Source organism: Peromyscus maniculatus, chromosome 4 (genome assembly GCF_049852395.1).
Source record: "Peromyscus maniculatus bairdii isolate BWxNUB_F1_BW_parent chromosome 4, HU_Pman_BW_mat_3.1, whole genome shotgun sequence".
In the NCBI taxonomy this organism is placed as follows: Eukaryota; Metazoa; Chordata; class Mammalia; order Rodentia; family Cricetidae; genus Peromyscus; species Peromyscus maniculatus.
The window spans coordinates 126092590-126116897 of NC_134855.1; the positions used below are offsets into that span (position 1 = coordinate 126092590).

The 24308-nt window shown below is 41.4% G+C and overlaps 1 long non-coding RNA gene across 1 annotated transcript in view; it reads left to right on the top strand.

Moving 5' to 3' along the window:
- LOC143272771 (uncharacterized) overlaps positions 1-24308 on the top strand; it is a 64395-nt gene that overhangs the window by 39020 nt on the left and 1067 nt on the right. Inside the window, exon 3 of the long non-coding RNA XR_013050359.1 lies at positions 24129-24277. This is a non-coding gene — a long non-coding RNA (uncharacterized LOC143272771). The remainder of the gene's footprint in view (positions 1-24128; positions 24278-24308) is intronic.

Sequence of the window (24308 nt, forward strand, 5' to 3'; positions counted from 1 at the left end):
GACATATGCCTTTAAGACCTAGGGGGCTGTACATTCAGACAGTGACGAGGCAGTCACGTGTTTGGGTTTACAACCAATGAGAAGGCAGAACAAAATACTTTAAATAGACGAACAGACAGGAAGTAGAACCCTCATTCGGGAAGCTGGGACACCACAGGCGGAAGGGTGAGATTTTAGCTCTGAGCTCTGACCTCTCGGCTTTCTCTTTTGCATTGTTTCTGTGTTTCTTATTTAATAAGACGGTTGGTTACATCTATAGTCAACCTTAGAAATACCACCCACCTCCTTTGAGACATGATCTTTTATTGGCCTGGGATTCACAAATTAGGCTAAGGCTAACTGGCCTACAAGTCCCAGGGGTCTTTCTGTGTTCTTCCTGGTGCTGGGATTACTAGTATACTAACATGCCTATCACTTTTTTTCATTATTAATTTTTTAATTTATGGATATGGGTGTTTTGCCTGTTTGCATGTATGTATGTGGATGTGGATGACCAGGGAAGCTGGAAGAGGGCCTAGGGTCCCCAAAAACTAGAGTTGTTGCAGACTCTATGGTTGTGAGCTGCCATGTGGTTATTAGGAACTGAACCCCAGTCTTCTTCAAGAACAGAGTGCTCTTAACTGCTGAGCCATGTCTCCAGCGTGATACTTGTGTTTGTGGAAGTTCTGGGAATCAAACTTGGGTCCTCATGTGTGTGCAAACACTTTACTCACTGCGCCGTCTCCCCCTTCCCCCCTTGCTCCTTTTCTGAGTGCCCGTGCATCTTGCAAAGACTCTTCAGTTCTGCGAGAGTAAAGCCACCCTTCCAAACTTCATGGATAAAAGTAAGATGTTCACCTCTAAAGGATTTATTACATTAACTACCTTTACTGTGTATTATGAAAAATGATCAATTAGAATCAGACCTCATTAAATATGATGGGACATGTAAGGCATGGTTCCTTTTTGCCATCCCAATCACCCTTGCCCACCAAAACATCTTTTGACCTCCTTCAACCCACAGCTGCATGGAGTTCCTTTCAAAACCACCATTCTCTATTATTTCTGCCTTCAGCAGCTTTTCTTCCATAATCAATCGGTCTGATTCTGTCTATTCTCTCCTCTCACAATCTGACCCCTTCCCTATCGACAGTCTGCTTAAAGTAGCTTCTAAACACCATCAAGAATCTAGTGGCATGAAGTCCATTAGCTTCTCCACATTTCCACACAGAAGTACGAGAGATCACCTGCTGCCTGCAGTCTCCCTTGCCTATACACCAGCTGCTTACATACGCACACTGCTCACATTGGTCTTCAATGCCTGGCTTTTCATGCCCCTTCGTATTCTTCTTGTCAACTTTCCAATTCTCTTAGCTTCATCTATCTTCTTGTATTTGTGATTCTTAGATGTGGACTTTAAGTTCACCTGTCCCCTGGACTGATAACAATTCTGAAAGAGCTCCTTCGGCCTCACTCTATCCCATCCCAATACCTAGCTTCAGCCCTCACTTTCTGGCAAGAAAGTGAGCCTCTTGATAATAGCTCATCTTCCCATCTCAGACAGGATACCCCACTCCCACTCTATCACTGCGATGACCCTTAGAAGGATTACTAGGCACATTCAGTACCTCTAAAGACCCAAAGAGAAACTTAGGACATACAAGTAATAACTGTTTCCTCTTAAAACCCTTCACTAAGACCTTCAAAGAAACTGTCACCATCAATATTTAAAGTTCCAAGGCCTGTGACTATGAAGCAGTTTCTAGCCCTGAACTTGCACAGTGACCAGATATGCATAGGATATCCAGACTTCTGGTTGGTTCATAGAATTCCATACCACACTAACTAGGTGGGTAACACCCAGCTGTCAATTATCCATATTTTAATACATGACCTTCCTACAGGAGCATCTTCAACAAGTAAGAAGGTCTTATTGCCCTCAAAGTATGACTCTACTCTTTATGAAAGTAAAAAATGAGTTTCCTACCTTCCTGAAGCTTCTATTTATTGGTATACTTTAAACAGTATAGAACTATTGGAGCAAGAAAGCTGAATAGCATAGAGAGTTAAGGTATGACCTTGAATGATACATAGAGTAGTATTTAAATTCACTTTTGAACATTTACTAAGTGATCTTAAAAAAATTCTTCACTTCTATTGTCTGTGAAGTAGGGATACTACCACGATTTTTCTAAATCAGTCTCTAGAATTTTGAGCATTAGTGAAGTGATGTCTCTGTAGTGAGGGCTCTCTGTGGCTGAGCCCTGGCTCCATCTGAGGCTAGTGTTTTAGTCTTTCCCATCCCTGTATGGGGTTAAATTTGCATCCCCTCCATTGTCTTTATCATATCCCTCTGCGTTGGCTCCTTTTGGACTAAAGTGTGTTGCTTTGAATATTGCACTTATGCTGGGATCCCCAGGTACTGAATCCACTGCGAGTGTCTGAGAGATTCCACGTTATTCATGCACTCAAGAATCTTGCTGGATGTTTGAAGAACTATATGACACTTTGGACTTGTAAAGAGCTCTCAAAGGAAGGTGTTTCTACTGACTCTGGATCTTTACTAAATCACCATCCCTTGGGCCTGCATTTGTGCTGGATCGCAGCAGAACCTGGCATGGGGCTCAGGGAAGTACTTTATCACTTCCTTTTGGAAAACCTTCACAGACTTCCTGTTACCCACAGAATAAAAACCTAGAAGTGTTGGCATATGAGATCTCTGCTCTACATCAGGGAAACCTGGAGGTATCTGGACAATTTTTGCACTTTTGAAGCTTATAAGAAAAATCACTGTTGCCCAGCTTGTGGTTCACATATATGCTTGTCTCTGTCCTAGGCTAGGAGTTCCACAGTTAATTTATTTCCCGTGTGGCCCACTGTGGCTGGCACAACAGTAGTCATCCACATTTTCCAGCCTCCATTGGGGTTTCGATTCTGTTGGCAACAGGAGGAACCCCCTCAAGATGTGTTAAGCTGACACGCCTGTGACTTCATTTGTCGCACACAGGTCCACAGAACTCTTTCTGATTGTGTAACAGCCCTGTCAGTTTTTGCTCCCTGCCCTCCTCCCTTGAGCAGCTTTCTTGAATTTCATTTCACATACCCCAATATGTACTCATTTAAAATGTACAGTTCGGTGCACTGACTATATCTACAGCCCTTTGCGACCGTCACCACGCTGGCAGGGTAAAACCTTCTGGTCCCTCCCCCAGTGGAAACCCCACATGCCTTAACTATCACTCAGCACTTAGTGTTCCTACTCATGGAAACCCTGAGATGCTAACTGAGCTTAGGTCAGAATGGAACCTGGTTGTCCTTTGCTGATGGTGAAGTCATAGAGTGTGCTTCGGGAGGAAGCAAAACTGAACTTCTTGCCCTGCAGGTTGTGCTCCTGTTTCATTGCCAAGATACACAGTCACTGGGTGTCCCTTTCTGCACCCAGACAGCCCAATGAGCCATAACCTACAGACAAAACCCCAGTCAATGTGGAACAGGCATGCTTATATCCTCATTTACATAAAACCCACCAAGCAGCATTAAGCACAGTGAAACCCCTAGTTTGTTTAAGCAGACAAGAGTGGGACCCTGGTGGGGAGTGTCTTCTATGGAACACTTCTTTTCCTTCTTTCTGCCCAGATTCCCCTTAAATTTGTGCAGAAGGATGGATTCGCTCAGTTTGACCACTGCTTATTGTAAACAAGACTTCCTTTTATCATTTATTCTTTGCTAGTGAGGTTCTGAGACTCAACCTGATGGACCCTGCAGTCTCTTGATTTGCTAGTTCTGCATGTTTCCCATGAGTGGAGTAGTAGAGTATGTGGCCTTCCTTCATGACTGGCATCATTCTCTGCACCTCATAATTCCAAGGGGCACCCATGTTTTCATCTGACTCACTGTTTCATGCCTTTTTATTGCTGAGTAATATTGTATTGTGTGGTTATGCTCCATCTATCTGTCCACCTATCAGCTATCGACCATACAGACTGATGTTCCCTTTGTAGGTAAGCACTTCCAGTATTGTGTGGATACAGTCCTAATGAGGCTCAGCAAGCAGAAGGCAGTTCCTGTTGGTGAGTAAATGGTGTGCAGGGCTTAAGCAGGTGTTCATTGCCATGTCCTACTCTGCTGTCCTCATCTACAAATACTTGGGTCCCTGCCCTTTAGTGATGATTCTTTCTGTTTCTTCTTGGCTCTTGTCATTCATCGAATCATGAGATGCTTCATGCTATGGGGGATTTTGCTGAGAGGTCTCACACTTGGAACGTCAGAGGCATTTCCTCAGCTATAAGCCTCTATTTTCTGACATTCCTGTCATTTCAGACCGGAAACAACACAGGGCACAAAATTCTCTATCCAGCTGTGCATGAACACGGGACACCAAAGGAATGAATTTTGGCTCTCTTCTCTCAACCTCTCCCCTCCACACAAGCACGCTCGGCTTTTTGGTTGTTTTTATTAGCTTGTTTATTTGTTACTTTTTCCATTGTAGTCTGCATCTCAATTTCTTTTCAAACAGCTTTGGGAACCTTGGTCCCAGTTCTTTTGATGGTGAAGAACCTTCTGTGCTCGTATCCCCGTCTGTTTAGCCTGAGGACCAGAAGCACAGCCTTGACTGGAGAAGGAGTGAACTTGTTGAGTTTCCCTCCGAGGAACACTGAGGGCACACTGCCCTCAGATGTGATATTCCTTCAGAGATCCTTTGTTAGAGATTTGTGTCTTTCTCTGTGCATAGATTGTTTTGGAGACTACAGATTAAAACAAACAAATATTGCCCCACAAGAATGTTATGCCAGCTGGTTTTTGCTTTTCTTCCATTTTGTGTATGACATGTTCTACTCAAGCTGAAGCACTCTTGTAGACATACGCCCCCACCACCTCTCCCATGTTGATGACATCATGGCATCATGGCTCCTTCTCACCTCTCATCTTCCTCCTCTATTTTGAACTTCTGGATGTGAAAAATGCAAGTAAGATACCAAAACATGCCAGCGAGCGCCTCAAGTATTTTTCTGCACACTCAGAAGCCTCCATCCATAACAGACAAAAGTCTGGTGCTCCGTCACCATCATGATGAATGTTGACTTAGCGTCAGGAAAAAAAAACTAATTAAAGATGTGGAAAATACAAATGTGGTTGATTTAAACAGGCAAAGGGAATTATCCTGGTGCCGTATGCACTATCTAGGCAGTGCTGGAGTTCCTTGAATCAATTAATTTTCAGAAATCAAACAAATGATCATCTTAGTCTTATCTTCAGATGATAAGCAAAGGTTTGGTGAAAGAACATTCGATATAACGTGAGAAGACTGGCTTTAAGACATTGCTATTCTCTGTGTCTCTCTGTGTCTCTGTCTCTGTCTCTGTCTCTGTCTCTGTCTCTCTCTCTCTCTCTCTCTCTCTCTCGTGTGTGTGTGTGTGTGTGTGTGTGTGTGTGTGTGTGTGTGTGTGTGTTTCTCTCTCTTTTTTAGAGAGCCGCAGCCTGACATTACTGGCTGAATAGATTGATTTAATTCACAGTAGTTCTATGGAATCCACGAAAGAGGATTTTTTCACCCCTTTCTTCTTCACAATGCCTTTGCTTCAGAGTTTCGTTTTGGAGTTTATCATAAGGCAACGCTCTCACAGCGATGCCCCCAACCCTGTTTGCCGACAAGTTCTACTTGAGTAAGCCGTATTTGGACAACCATATATTTCATTTAGGCCTTTTGCAATGACTGGGCCAAGGTCAGTTTCATATTCTGCAGAAATCATAGAGCGACACTTGAGATAAACAGAATGTTTACTCTCTCCCTGTGAGCTCTGGCTGATATGTAAATTCATCCTTATTCTTTCATCAAATTTGCATTTCCCCTCTTAACCAAACACCACAGGGATCCAAATCAAACAGTTTTAATGATGGTCAACTCTTTCTGACCGATGGCCATATCAGAGGGAAAAAAACAGCAATTCAGATTAAAATGAAAAGCTCCATGCAACATAACTCTCCTCTCCAGGTTGGCGGTAATTGGAGAGGTGTTTTGATGCTTCGCTGCTTAACAGTAATTACCACGGCCTCTGGCTTTGCATGCCTTCCCCTGTGCCCCCTTATCTCTTACGAACACGCCACATTCACCCACCAGTCCAATTTTTTTTTTTTTTAATTTTAGTTTTCTGGTCAAATAAATCAAGGGTCTCTAGCAGATTCTTAGTGTTGAAAAGAGGAAACGAAAGAACAGAGTGGAAGACTTGATTGTCTGAACATTTCTTGGCTACTCAAACCAAGAAAGAGACCCAGGAAATAACAATAGGATTCAGGAGGAAAAGCAGAAACCCGGTTCTGTGGATGGTTGTCTTTCTTCATGATAACTGCAGGGAAGGCTCCCTGCGGGAGAAAGTGTGTCACTCATTAACTGAGGTGAGCTGGAAGCTCCTACCTAGGAAGCCCAGAGTATCTAAATAGCCCGCGGCCCCTTGAAAAGCCACCAGCAAGAGCTTAAAACTCTCTGAAGCAGCTAAGCAAGAGGGAGCCTCTGAGAACTGAGGGGTAAAGTCAGTACCTGTGTTTGTTCCTCGTTCTTTCAGAACAAAGGGAACTATTTCTCTGTCATGAGTCTACAGAACACGGCGGATTAAACAACAGGACCACACAATTCATTCTCGTGGGTTGGGGCTGGGTGCCAGACTCCAGTGCAGTCCTCTCCCCCGACCCCACTCCGCCCAGAAAAGTCCAGCGCAATCCCCTCCCCCAAGAAAAGTCAGTCTTTGGGTTTTCATCCCCGCAGCTTGGGCTGCTGGGGCCTTGCTTAGGGAGAAGAGGACTGCTCGCTGACTTCACTGCCCATCTTGCGCTGGGTTTTGTTTCTGCACCCATAAGCGATGTTAGCAAGTTCAAAGCAAGGGGTCTCAGAGGCAGGCTGCACAAAGACGGGGGTTGGGTAGGGAAAGAAAGTGGCATTCTTTCAGATGTTCCCGGGTTCTGTTTCCTGTAAGGAATAAAAATGAAGACTTGGCCCTGAGCCTTGCCTAGGTTACTGAAGATCTCCCACTTGGAATGTCAGACACATCAGTAAACGACTCGATCAGGCAACAGAGCTAACATAATTCACGCCATTGACACAAGAGAAGTGTCTCTCCCCATCTTCAGTGCTTGTCTTTGAAAAAAAAAAAAAAGAAGAAGACAACGAAGAAAAAGAAAGAAAGGGAAACTGAAAGCGGAGCGGCGAGGGGGTGTGGGGGTAGAGGCAGAGGACACAGTTTCCTTTTCATCGAGACTGTCAAATGGCGATCTAATGTGGCTGGGCTGCAGGAGAGCAGATAGCTTCTCTGAAGCCTGCAAGTATTCCTGCCATTCAAAGGGCCGGAGGATGCCACACACAGTCTGTTTGTTCAACATAAGCAAACAGATTGTAAACTGGCTGATAATTTTTGTACTGACAATGTCATTTACAGCTGTCAGCCTTTCGTCTGTCTTGTTTGCTTTATTCAAATATGAACCAAGTGGACGTCCCTTCCAGCGCTTTCTTCTGCATTAAAATCACATCCATTCCCTTCCAAGCTGTCTTATCTAAAATTCATTGGAGGCCAATCAGTTGGCTGCATGCTTTGTTGTTTCCATGGAGGCAAGAAGTCTAGTGTGCTCTTGCGGGGATTAGGAAGTTTCAGATTTACAGGCTTGAAGTGCAAGATGCTTTCGTTGAGCTTTTTTTGATGGCACAGAGGCAGGACATTTAAATATAATTTTAAGTCTGAGCCCAGAAGCAGTACTTTTAAGTTACTCCCACCGGTTTGCTGTTATGATGGACCAACACCCGCCCTTGCCTCTTTGGTGCAGTTCCTGGACTGTGCTATCTTCAAGGCATGTGCTCGGCTGCCCTATCTGCCCTCTGCTGGGAAAATTGCTCTGCTAGCTGGCACAGCTAACAAGCAGCTCCTCTTCAAGGAGCCTGTTTTGGCTCCTGCAGCCTGACAAGGTGTTGCTCACAGACTTCAAAGCCTTCTCCGTTTGTAGCAGATGTGGCAGTACTCTCTCTGTTAATGATTCACTTTAGACTGGCTGGCCAGAGGCAGGAGGACACCTGCAGCGTCATCACATTTGTGTATTCCTCTTCAAGTGTGTGCATGCTGTGTGTGTGCAGGGCCGGAAGACAACCTGAGTGTGATTCCTCAGGTACAGTTACCTTTTTATGTTTTTGTTTTTGTTTGTAGCAAAAGCCCCTTCTGGCTCACCAAGTAGGCTAGGCTGGTTGCCCAGGAAGCCCTGTGAATTCACTTGTTATGTTTTTGTTTCATTGCCTTTTCAGCACAGCAATGGTCTATTTTTTAAACTTTTTTTTTTTAATTATTATTTTTTTGGCATGGGTTCTGGAACTTAAACTCAGGTCTTCCTGTTTGCAAGGCAAGTATTTTACCAACTAAGCCAACTACCTAGCCCCTAGCTGTATCACATTCTTCAGAGGGTCTTAGTGTGCTCTTCCTTAAAATAATAAGTAATCCAGCTCAGTTACCTGTCTCCACACATCTGGTGTTGTGGTGGAACTGCTGTACACAGCTCTAAGCCCAAGCTTGACTTCATGGACATCATCAACCAGGCACATCCACCCCAAAGGAAAGGGGCTTCCTAAGAAGAGGCTGTTCCCTGGTGAACCTGCCATTCCTGGTCTTTTTCCAGAGCAAGAACCATGCTGCACACCACTGGCAATTTTGTGTGCAATTCATTGGTTAGATTGGAACTTGGAAAGCCCACATCACTGGCTAGTACACTCTGATTTGGTTTATGATCATAACACGTGGTTTAAACTTCCTTTTTCCAGTCCTTAAAACAGCCAAACCATGAATCAACTCCAATATATGAATATTGAGAATAAATCATATGCAATAATAAATCATTACATGTAACTACCTAGGATAAGTAAACCTTACATCAATTCCAATTTGCCATTTTTCCTTACATTGTATTGTAATCAACCTCAAGTATTTGTTTAGTGACAATGTTTAGCTTTGGAGACATAAATTCAAGTAGATGGGTCAAATAAGTCACACTGATGAAGCCATTTCAGGAGTTTGTGAGCATCTCTTACTTCATGTTGAATTGAACCTTATGGAAAACGAAGCAACAGTGAACCTTTGAGGCCTCTTCAGAACTTGCTAATTGGAAGGTATTCTAACTTAGTAAGCATTAGAAACAGATAGTACATTAAAGAGTTTGGTAACATTAAGAGCTGGTGTGTTATTAAAGATCCATTATATCATTTACTATTGTGTGAATAAGAGTGAAGGCTGGGATTAAAGGCGTGCGCCAGCACTCGGGAGGCAGAGCCAGGTGGATCTCTGTGAGTTCGAGGCCAGCCTGGGCTACCAAGTGAGCTCCAGGAAAGGCGCAAAACTACGCAGAGAAACCTTGTCTCGAAAACAACAACAACAACAACAAAAAAAAAAAAGAGTGAAGGCTGTGCCCTTGTGTGTTCCTCAATACAGAATGCTCTCAGCAACCTGTTACCCACAAGGTTATGATGAACTCTGCTACCTTGGGAGGAGACCACATTTCTTATAGCTGAATCCTCGATTCCCCATGATTCACTAAAAGCCTTTCTTGTCAAAAAAAAAAAAAAAAGGATTCATCTCCACTTATCATCTTTATGACATTAATTCTATCCTGGTGCGTGGGAGGATATTTATCACTCAACTTCTTGCTATTTTAGATGCTGTTAGACTTATCATATTTTAATATTAATTAAAACAAAAATGTTATATTTATTAAGCTTCCCATTCAATTTTGATGTCTGCTATCTCTAAAGGTTTTAACCCAGCACCTATCCCCAACCATATTAAAATGAACAGTCATGCACACTATGCATGCAGTTCTAAAATGCAAGAAGTTCTAACTCTGAAGTTTGACACTGAAGCTCCTTGAATGTACAGCAGACATGTTGGTATTTGACTGTGAGATTTCTCCCCTATCCCTCAGAAGAAGTGTTTTAAATACATGAAACTTACCCCTTCAAATATTTAAATTGCTGTTTCTAAAACCCATGTGAACTCAGGTCTTAGACCGCACAATGCACACCTGTCTGGGGTGTCCACATGATTATATGGGAAGCAATTTACCACTCTTTCAGACCATTAATATTTATGGCTAAGGGGACTCTTCTGTGAACAGGCAAGGACAGACATTATAACCAGAACAGGGAAATGCCATCCTGTTTGTGTGTGAGTATAGAGATGTGTTGAAGCAAGAAGGTGTTGCTACATTCATCATTTTAACCAGAACCACTGAGAGCATTCCTTTGTGTTTGGTACAGGAGAGGTAGACAAAAGACAAAGAGAAAGGTTGATATAGCAAATAAAACAGAAACGAACTTATAATCCAAGTAAGTATTTGTAGTGTTTTTGCTACAATTACACAACACTTTTGCAAGTTTGAAGCTGCACCAAATAAAAAAGAAATTTAGGTCAATAAAACCTCAAAGAATCAATTAAGAAGGTTAACATTCACAGAACAAAGAAGACTCATGCCTGATACCTCTGCTTTCTTTCCTTGCAGGTGAATGGAGCTCAAGTGAGGAAGTAATACAGCGAGAAGGGAGAGTGAGAGGGTATTGGGGAACCAAGCAAAGCAGATGGGGGTAGAAAGAGAGATATGAGGAAACTGTACCTGAAAACTATGTTTTCAAATCATTTAACTATTTTAATGTCATTTACTGGGGGAGGGGGGGCTGGGCACATATATGTATGTGTTTCTCTCTCTCTCTCTCTCTCTCTCTCTCTCTCTCTCTCTCTCTCTCTCTCTCTCTCTGTGTGTGTGTGTGTGTGTGTGTGTGTGTGTGTGTGTGTGTACCATAGAGCACAAGTGGAGATCAGAGGAGGACAACTTGCTAGAGTTGGTTCTCTCCGTCCACTGTATGGGAACTGGGCACAGCACTGAGTTCTCCCAGCTTGGTAGCAATGAGCTTTACCTACTGATCCATCTCGCCAGCCCAGTTTTCTTAATGTATGCATGCCGGCTATGTCTTCGTCTGTGAAATGGGTACAGTGCAGGCTTGCTCACCCAGTTACCATAAAAAGTAGACAGATAATCCAAGATGAGTGTGGCATGTGGGAGTACTCCATTATCTTCTTCTTCTTCTTCTTCTTCTTCTTCTTCTTCTTCTTCTTCTTCTTCTTCTTCTTTTTTTTTTTTTTTTTTTTTTTTTTTTGGTTTTTCAAGACAGGGTTTCTCTGTGTAGCTTTGTGCCTTTCCTGGGACTCACTTGGTAGCCCAGGCTGGCCTGGAACTCACAGAGATCCGCCTGCCTCTGCCTCCCGAGTGCTGGGATTAAAGGCGTGCGCCACCACCGCCCGGCTGCATTATCTTCTTTTTATGGTCTTTGTTGATACCTAGTAGAAAACAAAAGGTGGTGTAGGGCAAACTCTTTGACATTAACCTTGGTAAAATATCATTAAATTAAAACAGCAAAATAAGAGGCAACCAAAGCAAAAATAAACAAGTGAGTCTACCTCAAACTTAAAGCCTCTGCACTGCATGGCAAACTAAAGAGAAAAAGAGCACCCTGCAGAATGTGCAAAATACTTGCAAATCTGGGAAGAGGTTAATATTCAAAACATGTAGGGAACTCATACAATTCAACAGCAAAATAACCTTCATGCTTCTAGTGTACAAGGTACTGGAATAGGTGTTTCTTCAAAGAAGACACAAATGACCAATAGGTATATAGGTATGTATATATGCATTTGTACATGTATGTATAATGTACATTATTAATTAACAAGGAAATTTAAGTCAACACTAAATTGAGCTGTTAGTTTATACATCTCAGAAAGGCTATTACTAAATAGACGAGAAATGTTACATTTGGGTGAGAATGTAGAATAAATGAAACCTTGTATACAGTTGGTGAGAGTATAGACAGATGCAGTCATTATGGAAAATAGTGTGCAGGTTTCTTTTTAAAAAATAAAAAATAGAATGGCCCTATGATCCACTTCTGGGTTTATGTCCTGAGGAGAGGAAATAAAAAGTGTGAAGAACTATGCACAACTCTATGTTCCCTACAGCACTGATCATAACCAGAAAGATATGAGAACAACCTAGATATTCATTAGTGACAGATGAATGAGAAGAGGAATTTGGTATATTCTTCAGCCATTAAAATGAAGACAATTCTGCCATTTCTGACAGCACATGTGAACAAGAAGACTAGGCACAGAACAACAAATGCTCCATAGTCTCACTGATGTGAAGAATCTAAAAGTTGATCTCATAGAAGTAGGAAAGGATTGATGGTTTTACCTGCTGGGAAGTAGAAAAAGTGGGGAGATGGTCAGAGAGTACAAATCTTGATGCAATACGAACACATTCTGGGATCTAATATATACATATTGTGAATATGATTACTAATAATGCATAGTGTTTACTGAAAATTTGATTAGAGCCAGGCCTGGATATTCACACCTGTAATCCCATCACTCTAGAGGCTGAGACAGTTGAATTACTGTAAGTTTTAGGCCAGCCTGAGCTACATAGTGAGTTCCATAAAGTTTCATTCTAGCCTGGTCTATAGAGCTAGACTTTATCTCAAGAAAGCAAAACAACAACAAAAACTTGATGAGATGAGATTTTATCTGTCTTCACTGCTGCCATGGTAACCTTAGGTGGTGATGGATGGATTATATACAGATGATTGATTCTAATAGAACACTTGTGTTGATTTTGCTGAACATTTGTATTCATAGCCAAAATATGGTTGGATGTAATTGCGTGGTTGTGATTCAAATAGGATTTTAAAACTACATTAGTTAGTTCATGAATGCTATGATACTGAAAAGAAGCTGCTTGCCTCTTTGATACATATAGCTCCAACATGAATACTGTTTTTTTTTTGTTGTTGTTGCTTTTTGACTATTCACATGTGTATATGATGTATCTTGACCATATCCACCCCAAATTCCTCCCTCTCTCAGAAGAGAGGACTCAAACTAATATATAAGGACAGCTGAAGTTTGGTTTTATTTTTTTAATCTGATCTAGATGGTTCAGTAGGGAAAGGCTCTTGCCACACAACCTAGTGACATTCTGACCCAGGTACAATCCTCAAACCCAAGTAAATGTGGAAAGAGAAAATTGACACCATAAATTGTCCTGTGACCTCCACATGCATCCCCATACAAACATGCATACACATGCACACATGCAGATACCCACACACACCAATACTAAATTTTAAGATGAATAAACATTTCCTCATATTCTTTTGGTGATTCAGACACTACCTTCATTCTTTTGCTAGCTCCTGCTTTAAGGAATTAATATTCTGTAAACAATCTAAAAAGTGCACTCATGGAAATTCTGAATTAAGAAAATGCTTCCTAGGATTTGCTTGGGAAGCAATTTGGATTCATTGGGGGCAGTCATTTGAAGCAGGGTCTTGCTTTGCCCCAGGTTGACCTCAAAGCCACTGTCTTCTCTGCCTCAACCTCACTAGTGCTGGGATTACATGGGGTGTTCCCATGCTAGGATCTCTCTCTGTTCCCCAAAGTTAAAACACACCTTTTCACTCCAGATAAGGATCAGTTGGAAGAGAGTTATACCAACTGAATCATGGGAATCAATGCAGAATCCAAATTGTGAAAAACAGGGACTTCCTCGTGTAGATTCTGTGCATGATGATGGCAAGTACTATGTGGAGAGCACTTACTGCTCTGAGTTCCTGAGTGATGAGAAGCCCAAGTAGGTGGGAGACCTCTGGCTGGGCAGGCTGGAAAATCCCTCAGCAGGCTGAGCCCTGGGCTGGAGGGAGGAATGGCGGCTTTCTGAGGCATGACACAAGCCAGAAAGGCTTGTGGGGAAGCTGCTAAGATGGAGCCCTTTCCTTGCCGCCATCACGTTTTATTATCCTGCATCTCTAAAACAGATGGAGCTCTGGCTTGGTTTTGGTGATGTGTCCTTTCTGTGGGTGATCTGGCCTCCCAAGGCTAGGTTTAGGTGAGGGCACCTAGAGAAGGATCAGGATTCTCTGAGAGACAATGCCTGAAATTGCTCCACTCGAGTTCTTATTTTCTTTGGAATCCAGGATACATGGTCTTGATACCCCAGTTTGTAATTTGTTACAAGGGCTGAACATTAAAGGGTCTCCTCTTACTTAATAGTGCCTTGCTGAAGCCAAGGAGAGCAAAGCAAGGGATGCCATTTGGTGAAAACCTTTATGGAAGTTCATCTTACACATGTGAGGACAGTGGAGATGTAGCGAGTGAATTTTCACAAACCAGGTACGTCATGAAACCAGCAACCAGACCTAGAAACAGGGTAAGGGATAAGGTGTGGGGTTGTAGTGGAGAGAGGAGGAGGAAAACAAAGAAAAATAAATGAAAGAGGAAGAAGAGGAGGATGGAGGAAGAACAGCATGAGTCAAGACCCTTCCTCACAACCCTACCTCTGGCCAATCATAGTGGCTCACCCCTATAACCCCAGCCCGCAGGTGGCAGAGGTGAAGGATCCTGCCCAAAGTCAACCTGGCTATAGAGCTTGATAGCAGCTTGGACTACAAGGCAAGACCTTGTCTCAAAAGAAGAAAGGAAAGAAGGAAGGAAGGAAGAAAGGAAGGAAGGAAGGAAGGAAGGAAGGAAGGAAGGAAGGAAGGAAGGAAGGAAGGAAAAGGGAAGGGAAGAAGAAAGAAAGAAAGAAAGAAAGAAAGAAAGAAAGAAAGAAAGAAAGAAAGAAAGAAAGAAAGAAAGAAAGAAAGAAAGAAAGAAAGAAAGAAAGAAAGAAAGGCAAGGCAAACAGGGAGGGAGGCAGATAAGGAGGGAAGGAGAGAGAGGAGGAGGGAGAGAGGGAGGGAAATAGAGTACGAGCAGGTCAATAAGTACCCCAGAGTGTTGCCTTCCAGAGGCTGCACCTTCCCCAGCTATCACCCACTGCCTTTCAAGTAGAGATTCAACTTTGAATTCTAAGTGGAACCAACATTATTCACTCTTTTGTGCCTGGTTTCCTTTGCTCAGTCTTATCTTTATGAGACTTTGCCATACATTTTTTGATGAGAACAGGAGAAGGAAGCTGGACTGGCAGTTTAGGGTGGGTCTTATCCTTGACAACCAGTTCTGTCTTGGCCAGAAGTCAGAAATGTCCTTGGTTCTTGGGCAACTCTATCTTGGACAGAGACCAGAAATACTGAAAATATTTAGGGCCACTAGTTTGGGCTCCGATTTCTTGACTATCTTTCTTTTACCTTTAGATGAAAACTTAATGAGCACAGCTGCCTGAAAGCTATGTGTAATCCAACACTTCATTGCCCAGGATAATATGTTCAAAACTCCAGGGTAGAAAGGCACATGAACACCTCATGGGTGGAATAACTGGGCTGACCAGTTCACACCTGTCTTAGTTAGAGTTTCTCTTGCTGTGATGAGGCTCCATGACCAAAAGCAACTTGGGGAGAAAAGATTTATTTCACTTATATTTCCAGATAACAATCCATCACTGAGAGAAATCAGGGCAGGAACTCAAGCAAGGCAGGAACCTGATGTAAGGCCATTGAGGAGTGCTGCTTACTGGCTTGCTCCTCAGGGTTTGCTCAGTCTGCTTTTTTATGGCATCCAGGACCAGCAGCCTAGGGATGGCACCACCCATTATGAGCAGAGCATTCCCTTATGAAACACTAATTAAGAAAATGTCCTACAAGCTTGTCTACAGCCTGATCTTACGGAGGCATTTTTCACAAGTGAGGTTCCCTCCTCTCAGATGACTCCAGCTTGTGTGAAATTGACATGAAACTAGCCAGCACATCTATGCTTCAATCCAGTCACACTTTTACTGGCCCCAAGGCAGGGATTCTTGGTGACAGCCCTTTCTGGGGAGACATCCCTGATATAGAAGGATCTGTTTGGTTCCTTTTTCTTAAGCTCTCACTGATAACAAAACTCCTTTTTGGAACTCACCCTCCCCTTGCCTCCAAGTTCCTGAGACAAAGTACCTTGAACCCACTGACTCAGTGTGGTTTTGGTGGCTGTTGATTGCCTGGGACCCCAGTCCCCAGACTTATGCTAACCTGAGGTGAGAAAACCTCCATAGTTCTCAAGGATCCCAACTTTTAACCCATTTCCTTTTGAGCCTGACAACTCCATCTTTTTCATTGCTGTATGTATTCCTCTATATGGCACCTGTATTTCTTCAATCTGTAGGTATCACTTTCACTTTATGTCATCCAGAAGAGTTTTTCCTATGCTAGCACCTCAGGCTTCAAATCCAGTGGTTTCATGGCTTTATTCTCCTTCCAAAAAGATTCACCTTAAAAATCACAGAAAACCACAGATCTGGTCACATCCCCATCTGACCCCTATAACTTGTTGTCTCTACACCCACACACCCACAGCCCTCTATGAATGGTCCCTTCTTATATCCTATTTATCCTACTTTGAGACATATTACCTCTATTTTCATTCTGGGATTCTGCCACCTCACTCTGAACATTTGGTCAAGGATCCTTCTAATGTTCTTTATTTCTATCTGTAATTGTCAGCAGCTGCTAACCTATCCTTGGAGACACAGCTTACCATCCTCAGTTCTGTTTCTAAGGCTGGATGGCATCAACAGCCATTATTAAAGGCTCTGTGTCTTCTACTGAACCCTGAGCATTAGGGCAGCCAAGTTCTTCATTTTTGCTCCCAGCTTCTCCTTTTTCCTTAAGTATTTGCTTAATGGCAATAGACTGGAGGCTCTCGCCAACTTGCTACATTTCATAGCTATACCCTGTCTATTCTAGAATGATAGTTATGAGACAGTGAGTCTAATGAAGAGACAGAAGAAGAAAAATATATGCAAGAGAAAAAAGAACATTAAGTAAACAAGAGCAAACTCTATGTCTTCCTTGTTTTATTTGTGAACAATAGCCTTTAGTCTCAGAATTCATCACAATTTATATTGAAACATAAGTTTCTTTATTTTCTACTGTTCTTAGCATTTACTGTGGCATAAAGCCTTTCTGACTTGAGGGCTTATGTGAAAAGTACTGTGGTGGCACAATATGTAATCATATTTAGTTGTATGTTCAAGAAAATCACCTTATATAAAATTGATATAATTATATAAATCCAGAAATATCTCTTCACCATTGTTACTGTTTATACACCCAACATTTCCTGTCAGTTGACTAGATTTTCTCCATGACTCTGGGAGAGGAAAAAAAATAACAGAATGCTTCCAAACTCAGTAAAGAAGAAATCAAAACAAACTCATGTGAAATTTGCTAGAATAACTTCATGCAGAAGGTAGAAAGTAAAGAACAGTAGATTGAACTTAGAGAGTGATAGACACTTATCATTTGTATCAATAATATAATCCATCTCTTCATTTTTAGTATGTGACCTCAAGATGGTCACCTAAAAAAAGTTCTAAGAAAACAAAAGTAATTAAGAGTAGACTGGGGTTTCTATTGAATTTTAACTAGTTCATTTGTATGCTTCTTGTGTCCTAAGAGACCAAGTCAAAAGCAATGAAGAGCATAAAGCAAGAGACAGCTGGAAAAAAAAGTCTTGAAATGATCAATGTAATGTTTCATGTCAGCAACTGGAATTTTTTGCTGTGTTACCGTCTTGGTTGCTGACAGCATGATTTAATGAGCCGGTGGCTGCATGAGTTGCCATGGCAATGGTGGAAAATGCCATAAATATCTGAGTTGTGGACGTGAATGGTATGTTTACATTGTGTGGGGTGTATTGTAGGACATGTGGTGGCTGTTGTCCTATCCAGTTGGAAACGTCTGGAACTGACAGCCATTTTTTAGAGTCATTTGGACTAAATGACTCTCAAGACAGACACTTTACTGCAAGCCCAGGACTGTGCATTTCTGTGTATATTTGAGAAATTAAACTGGGCATGTAATGGGCCAGAGAAGCTTATCACAATTTGCCATGTGTTATGAGTCACTTGGTGTTTCAGAGTTCAGACTATGTTTCTTCTGTATTCAACACAGTTGCAAGTGATTTTATTCAGAATAGAAGCCACTAAGCACTCTCATAGATTTACTGACATCCAAGTCTTAGAACTGGAAGATTTTTAAAAATTACTCCCAGCTGAATTGTTATATTATTCCTTAAGTGATATAACAAAGACAGTTGCATATTTGTGCTCCAAGCTCTTAAAGGAAAGCAATGGTAGACACACCTTCCTTGTGCTTAGTTAATCTTTACACTTTCAAAGGGATGTCAAGTTTGAAAAAGAAGGAAAGAACTGTAAACTGTGTTATCCTGAGTGCCGACTCCACTGGAGATCACTGCAGAAACTGACTTATCAAATAAGACTTACAAAAGCCCAGAACAGTGAGGGAAGACACAGAGTACTGCCTCACTGCCTCTTAACTGTGTTTGAAGATGCAAACAGTATCAGCGGTGCCCTAGGAGCTGAGCTGAGTTATCTTTAATGTACTTCTTGCCTAGGTCTAGATTGCAGGATTATATCATATCACAGGGTTGGATTCATAGACATGACAAGGCAGAGCCTTATAATTGGTCTTGTAGAAAAAGCTGTGAGTCTTAATAAGTAACTTGTTTAGTTGCCTTCTGGGAACCAGCATTACTGAGTACATGGCTAAATTGTATTAATGGTTTCCATATCCTGTAGCTCAGGGACAAGAAACAATGACTAGCTTCAGCATTGTCTAACAGTATTACTTGACAAATGCTGGCCTTTGTTTTCTATAACCTTGGAGAAGTCATTCAATTTCTTTGGATCTTGTCGCCCCATGCATTCATTCATTCTGGCACAAATTACATACTGAGTATTGTTTTCTGCAGGAGACACAAAGTTTACTTGCTAACATGCTACCAGGAACCTATGATATAGTCTCCCAGTTCTTCAACTGCATCACTATTATGTTAGAGTCTTGTTTCTCAAGAAGTTAAATCAAACTTAGATGAGCATTTTTATTGTAAGCACTCTTGAGTTTGGTAAAAACCATATGAAACTATCTTGCCAGGTTTCGTGGAAGTTAGAGATATTTTACTCATAGGTATGGCTCTTACAGATGTCCTGGTGGGGCCTATCTCATCTCCAGACAGCAATGATGTGATTGGCTGAACAGAAACTATCCAACATAGAGCACTAAGATTATTTCAGGTTTACATGTCACCTCAATGTATCCTTTTTTGTGGCCAATGCAGTTCATAGATAGGCCATATGACCATGAATATAAGAAATTTTCTGAACAATCTTTGCACATTAACCTTTTAAAACATTCAAAGACCTGACAACTGTCTGGGGTGACTTTCTGTTGAGTAATTGAATTATAAATAATGGAGGACTACACACACACACACACACACACACACACACACACACACAGCCATTCATTCCCATACTTCTGACTAAACCATACTTCCTTTAAGTTTTTTTTTTAATTACATGTATTTATTTAACGTGAGGGTGGAAATATGCATGTGCACATGTACACGTTTGCATATATGAACATCATGACATGCTTGTGGGGGTCAGAAGAAGGCTTTCAGGACTCAGCTCTCACCTTTCACTAGGAGAGTCCTGGGTATTGGACATAGGTCCTCAGGTTTAGCAGCAAGTACCTTCACCCAAGGAGCTGTTTTACCAGCCCATGCCTTACTTTCTTTAAACAATATCCAACTCGCCACTGGAGTCAGACTTAGCTCTCTTTGCTAAAAATATTCTATTATTTTGATTTTTAATATTTTTTTACATTGAGTATGGAGGTATCAACTGTATTCCTAACACTGAAGAGGCAGAAATAGAAGAATGACAAGATTGAGGTCAACCAGAGATATATAACAAGACTCTATCTAAAAAAAAGTGAAAGGATGGGAGAAGGGGAGGGAAGAAGGGAAGAAGGAAGGGAGGGAAAGAAGGAAGAGGGGAAAGAAGCTTTACTGAATGATTCTATTAAACCATTTATGAAAAGCATCTAAATCAGCAAAAAGAAACAGACACTGAAATGAAAGATCTTAAACAGTGCAGTTTTTCTTTTCTTTGTTTTCTCTTTCACTTTAATCTTGGTTTTGTAGAAAAAGCAAAATATTGTCGGTGAAGAACAGACAAATTTGTCACATCTTAATTTGATGGTAAAGAATTGCTTTCAATCACTGACCTTTATTTCTTTGTCTTGGGATCAAACTGTAACTAGGGAGCCTGTTTTCACATGAAGTCTGAGAGAAAAGCATTTAACCTCGCTGAAGGTGACAAGCGTTCTCCTTCCCACGCTCCTCAGGTATTGACATGTTTGGTTTAGAGGCCCATTCATCATGGCCCAGAGGACTCATCCGTCACATGGAGATGGGTGCTCATCCCCCTAGCTCCTAATTTACCTTGTTCCAAACCCAGGATTTACCCAGAAGCAGTAAAATATTTCTGTTTCAACTATATATAATGAAATCATTTTTTAAATTCCTTGGAACTCTGGCATGGCACAGAAGACTCCTGTTTACATGGCATTGTCTTCTAGACTATCATCACTGAGTGTTTTCAGATCAACCTCCCTGTAGCTGACTGCTATGATTGCCCAAGGGACACTGCTATGGGAATGACATAAGTCCTTTCACAGGTTAACATGGTGACACACGTAGCGTCTATATGTAAAAATGAAATACCACCAGTGGTTCTCAACATTCCTGATGTTATGACCCTTGAATACAGTTCCTCCTGTTGTGGTGACCCAATCATAAAATTATTTTTGTTGCTACTTCTTAACTGTAATCTTGCTACTGCTATGAATCATAATGTAAATATCTGTGTCTCCAATGGTCTTAGGTGACCCCCGTGAAAGGGTTGTTTTACCCCTGAAGAGATGGTGACCCATAGGTTGAGAGCCACTGCATTAGAAGCAAAAACACACAGTAAGCACAAGCAGAACTCAGTCTTGGTTTCTAGTACCATTCTCAAAAAACAGGGAGCTGGGGCTCCTGGGAGGATGCGGATTATCAGACCAAGAGTGGAAACAAGGTGAGTCTGGAGTAACGTTCAGTGGCAGGAAGAAGAAAACTCTCTATGGGGAACAAAAGCATCTGATGCAAGAAAGTTCACAGGACTCAGGGACAAACTGAAAGAGCTTCCATGAGCCAAAACTGCGGTGATTACAACATACAATAAATGCCTGTGGATTCAGATATATTATAAAGAGATAGATGACTGGCAGATAACAGATAAGTAAATGATAGCTAGCTAAATGGTGATATATATATATATATATATATATATATATACATATATAATAGATCAATCATAGCTAGCTAGATGATAATAATGATGATGGAAGTAGATACATAGATAATTGATAGACACGTAGAAGACAGATGATAGATAGATAGATAGATAGATAGATAGATAGATGCATAGATAGATAGATGTAGCAGAGACTAATATTCCATGCAGAAAGATCCCATACCATGGGATATGTAGACATTCCCCCTCCAGAAGGCATTACATAATTCCCTTAGGTGTGGGCTGTATGTGTTGGCTTCCTTCCAAAGAAGACAATATCAAAAAGGAAAGAAGTAACTTTGGAGTGGTGGAAGCCTGTCGTGATGACAGAACCTTCTCTTGGCATGATACAGAGGAACATTTGTTTGATAGTCTTCTTCTCAAAAGCCTAGAACGCCAGTGTAAACATAAGCAAAATGGCAGACAGATCCAAGAAGGGACATTTGATAAAATTCTGGACAGACCCTCCTTAAAACTGTCAAGGTCATCTGAAATAAAGAAGGGTTAGTGAGGTGAGATGGCTCAGTGGGTGTACTGCCTAGTTTTATGTTAAGTTGACACAAGCTAGAGTCATTAAAGAAGAGGGAGCCTCAATTGAGAAAATGCCTCCATAAAGTTAGGCTGTAGCCAAGCCTGTGGGACATTTCTTAGTGATTGATCGGGGAGTGCCCAGACCATTGAAGGTGGGACCATCCCTGGGATGGTGGTCCTGAGCAAGCCAGGAAGCAGCACCACTCCATAATCTCTGCATCAGCTCCTGCCTCCAGGCTCTTGACCGGTTTAAGTTTCTGTCCTGACTTCCTTCTGTGATGAACAGTGGTGGTGAAGCATAAGCCAAATAGCCCCTTTCTTCCCCAAGTTGCTTTGGTCATGGTGTTTCATCACAGCAATAGTAACTCTAACCAGGACAGCAGGTAAAAGCATTTGCTGAGCATGAAGACCTGAGTTTGGATTCCTGTCCAGTGAAAAGCTGTGGCCATGCACAGATGTACATGTCTGTAACCTCAGCACAGAGGGCAGAGCAGGAAGGAGACAGCCAGGAGGACTGCTGGGCTTTGCTGGTCACTAGCATAGCTCCAAATTGAGTAAAAGACCCTGTCTCTAGAGAATAAGGTGGAGAGTGAGAGAGCAGGACACCAAATATCCTCTTACAGACTCTGTAAATACATGAGTATACACACACACACACACACACACACACACACACACACACAGGCTGAGAAACAGAGGTACAGAGGTACCTAAGGAGCCATGATCACTAATCATATATGACATTTGAAGAGATCCTCAGACAGGAAAAGAACATTATGGAAACACTAAGAAATGTATATTATGTTGCCAGTATGAATGTTTGAATAATGATGTATTAATATTGGTTTGTTAATTATGATAAATGCATTATTAGATGGTACTAGTTGGAGAAACAAAATTGGATAGTATGTGAGGACTCTCAATGCTACTTTTGAACATTTTCTCTAAATTTAAAGCTATCCTAAAATAAAGGTCTTCTGTTAAAAGATATGGTCCCATGTTTATTGTGATATTATTTATAATAGTCAGGTTATGGATTCAGTCTAGGTGTCCATCAGTAGATGAATGAATAATGAAAGTGTTGTATATAAACAATGGGTATTATTCAGCCATAAAAAGAAAAAAATTACGTTATTTTCTGGAAAATATATAAAACCAGACATCATTATGCTAAGCAAACTAGGAAATGTCTGAAAGACAAATATCATGTGTTTTCCTTTGCAGAATCTGGACTCTAAATTTTTGTTTTTGTCTAAGGCAGGGTGCCTTCTGCATAGCCAGGCTGGCTGGACCTCTCACTGTGTAGTTCAGTTGCAGTGACTCTCCTGCCCCTTCTTTCTGTGTGCTGGGAGTACAAGTGTGTGGCTATGTATTTGATCATATAATGTAGATATTTTTTCTCAAAACAAGCAACCAGACAAAACCATGAGAGGAGATGCAGGACTATTTCAGAAAAAGAGGACCAAGGCATGGGAAGGAGCTGAAAAGGGTAATAATAACAATAACAAACATTATCAAGATGCTTATTTAATATATAAGAAAATATTATAAAGAAACTCATCAGTTCATACAACTGACATATGGTAGTAAAATAAAACTGTACTAAATTAAAATTATATAATTAGAGGTGTGGTACCCACACACATGGTACCCACAAATGTGGTACATACACAATCTTTAAAAGTTAGCTAAAATTATACAATTGCAATGTAATCTTAAAATTGAGTTTATATTTAATAGTCATTTAAAATACAATTGATACATTGAATCAGTTTTAAGTTTTATTAATACCATTTTTAATTAGCCTTTGCAAAATATACAAAGATGTGCTAGTGAAGACAAAAGGGAAGTTACAGCTTTATTTTCTAACTTACATAGTTTGTTCTCACAATTCCCCACCCTTTGAGTAGTCAGGCTGGTTGCCAGTCGGCCGTCACCATCTCAGTTGAGTCAGGGTCTAACAATACTATTGGGACCAATTTTACTTACCTGTCTCTGTGTTCAGCAAGGCTGAGCCCAAGCAAAACTAATTTACCTGCTGGTTCCTGAATGCTGGGTCATGTACAGCAAGATATCATCTACCCACCAGAGGCTCACTTCCCAAGATTTGCTTCAAGTGTCTCACCTTGGATGGTCAGAAACTAAAAGCTAGTAGACTATAATCTCTGTGAAGTTACAAAGTGATCCCACCTTTCCAGACTTGCCTACAAATCCCCAAGTCTGTCCCATCACCTCCTCATTCTCACACACCATTGGGATGATGGAGGTGGCATTCTCTCGTGTCCCAGTAGAACTAAGAAACTGTATTTGCTTCATGAGTGGTTTTGGAAGAGGTCTTTTAGGGAGCTGACTGTAAATGTCAAGGTTGGGGCAAAAGAGCTTAGTCTTGTTTTTGAACAATAACTTAGTATCTTCCACTCCCACAACCCCAGATTGCAGGTAAACATGGAGAACCACAGTCCTATTTCTGTCTGGGAGTGTCAAATTGCTGTGTGAACTCTTCCTGGGGAGACAAGGAAACATCTATTCACTCCAGAAAGGGCCCCAGTGGCAGACCAAAGAAACTTCCTCGCAAATCCAGGTTGGTGAACCAATGAGTTCAGTTAGGATTA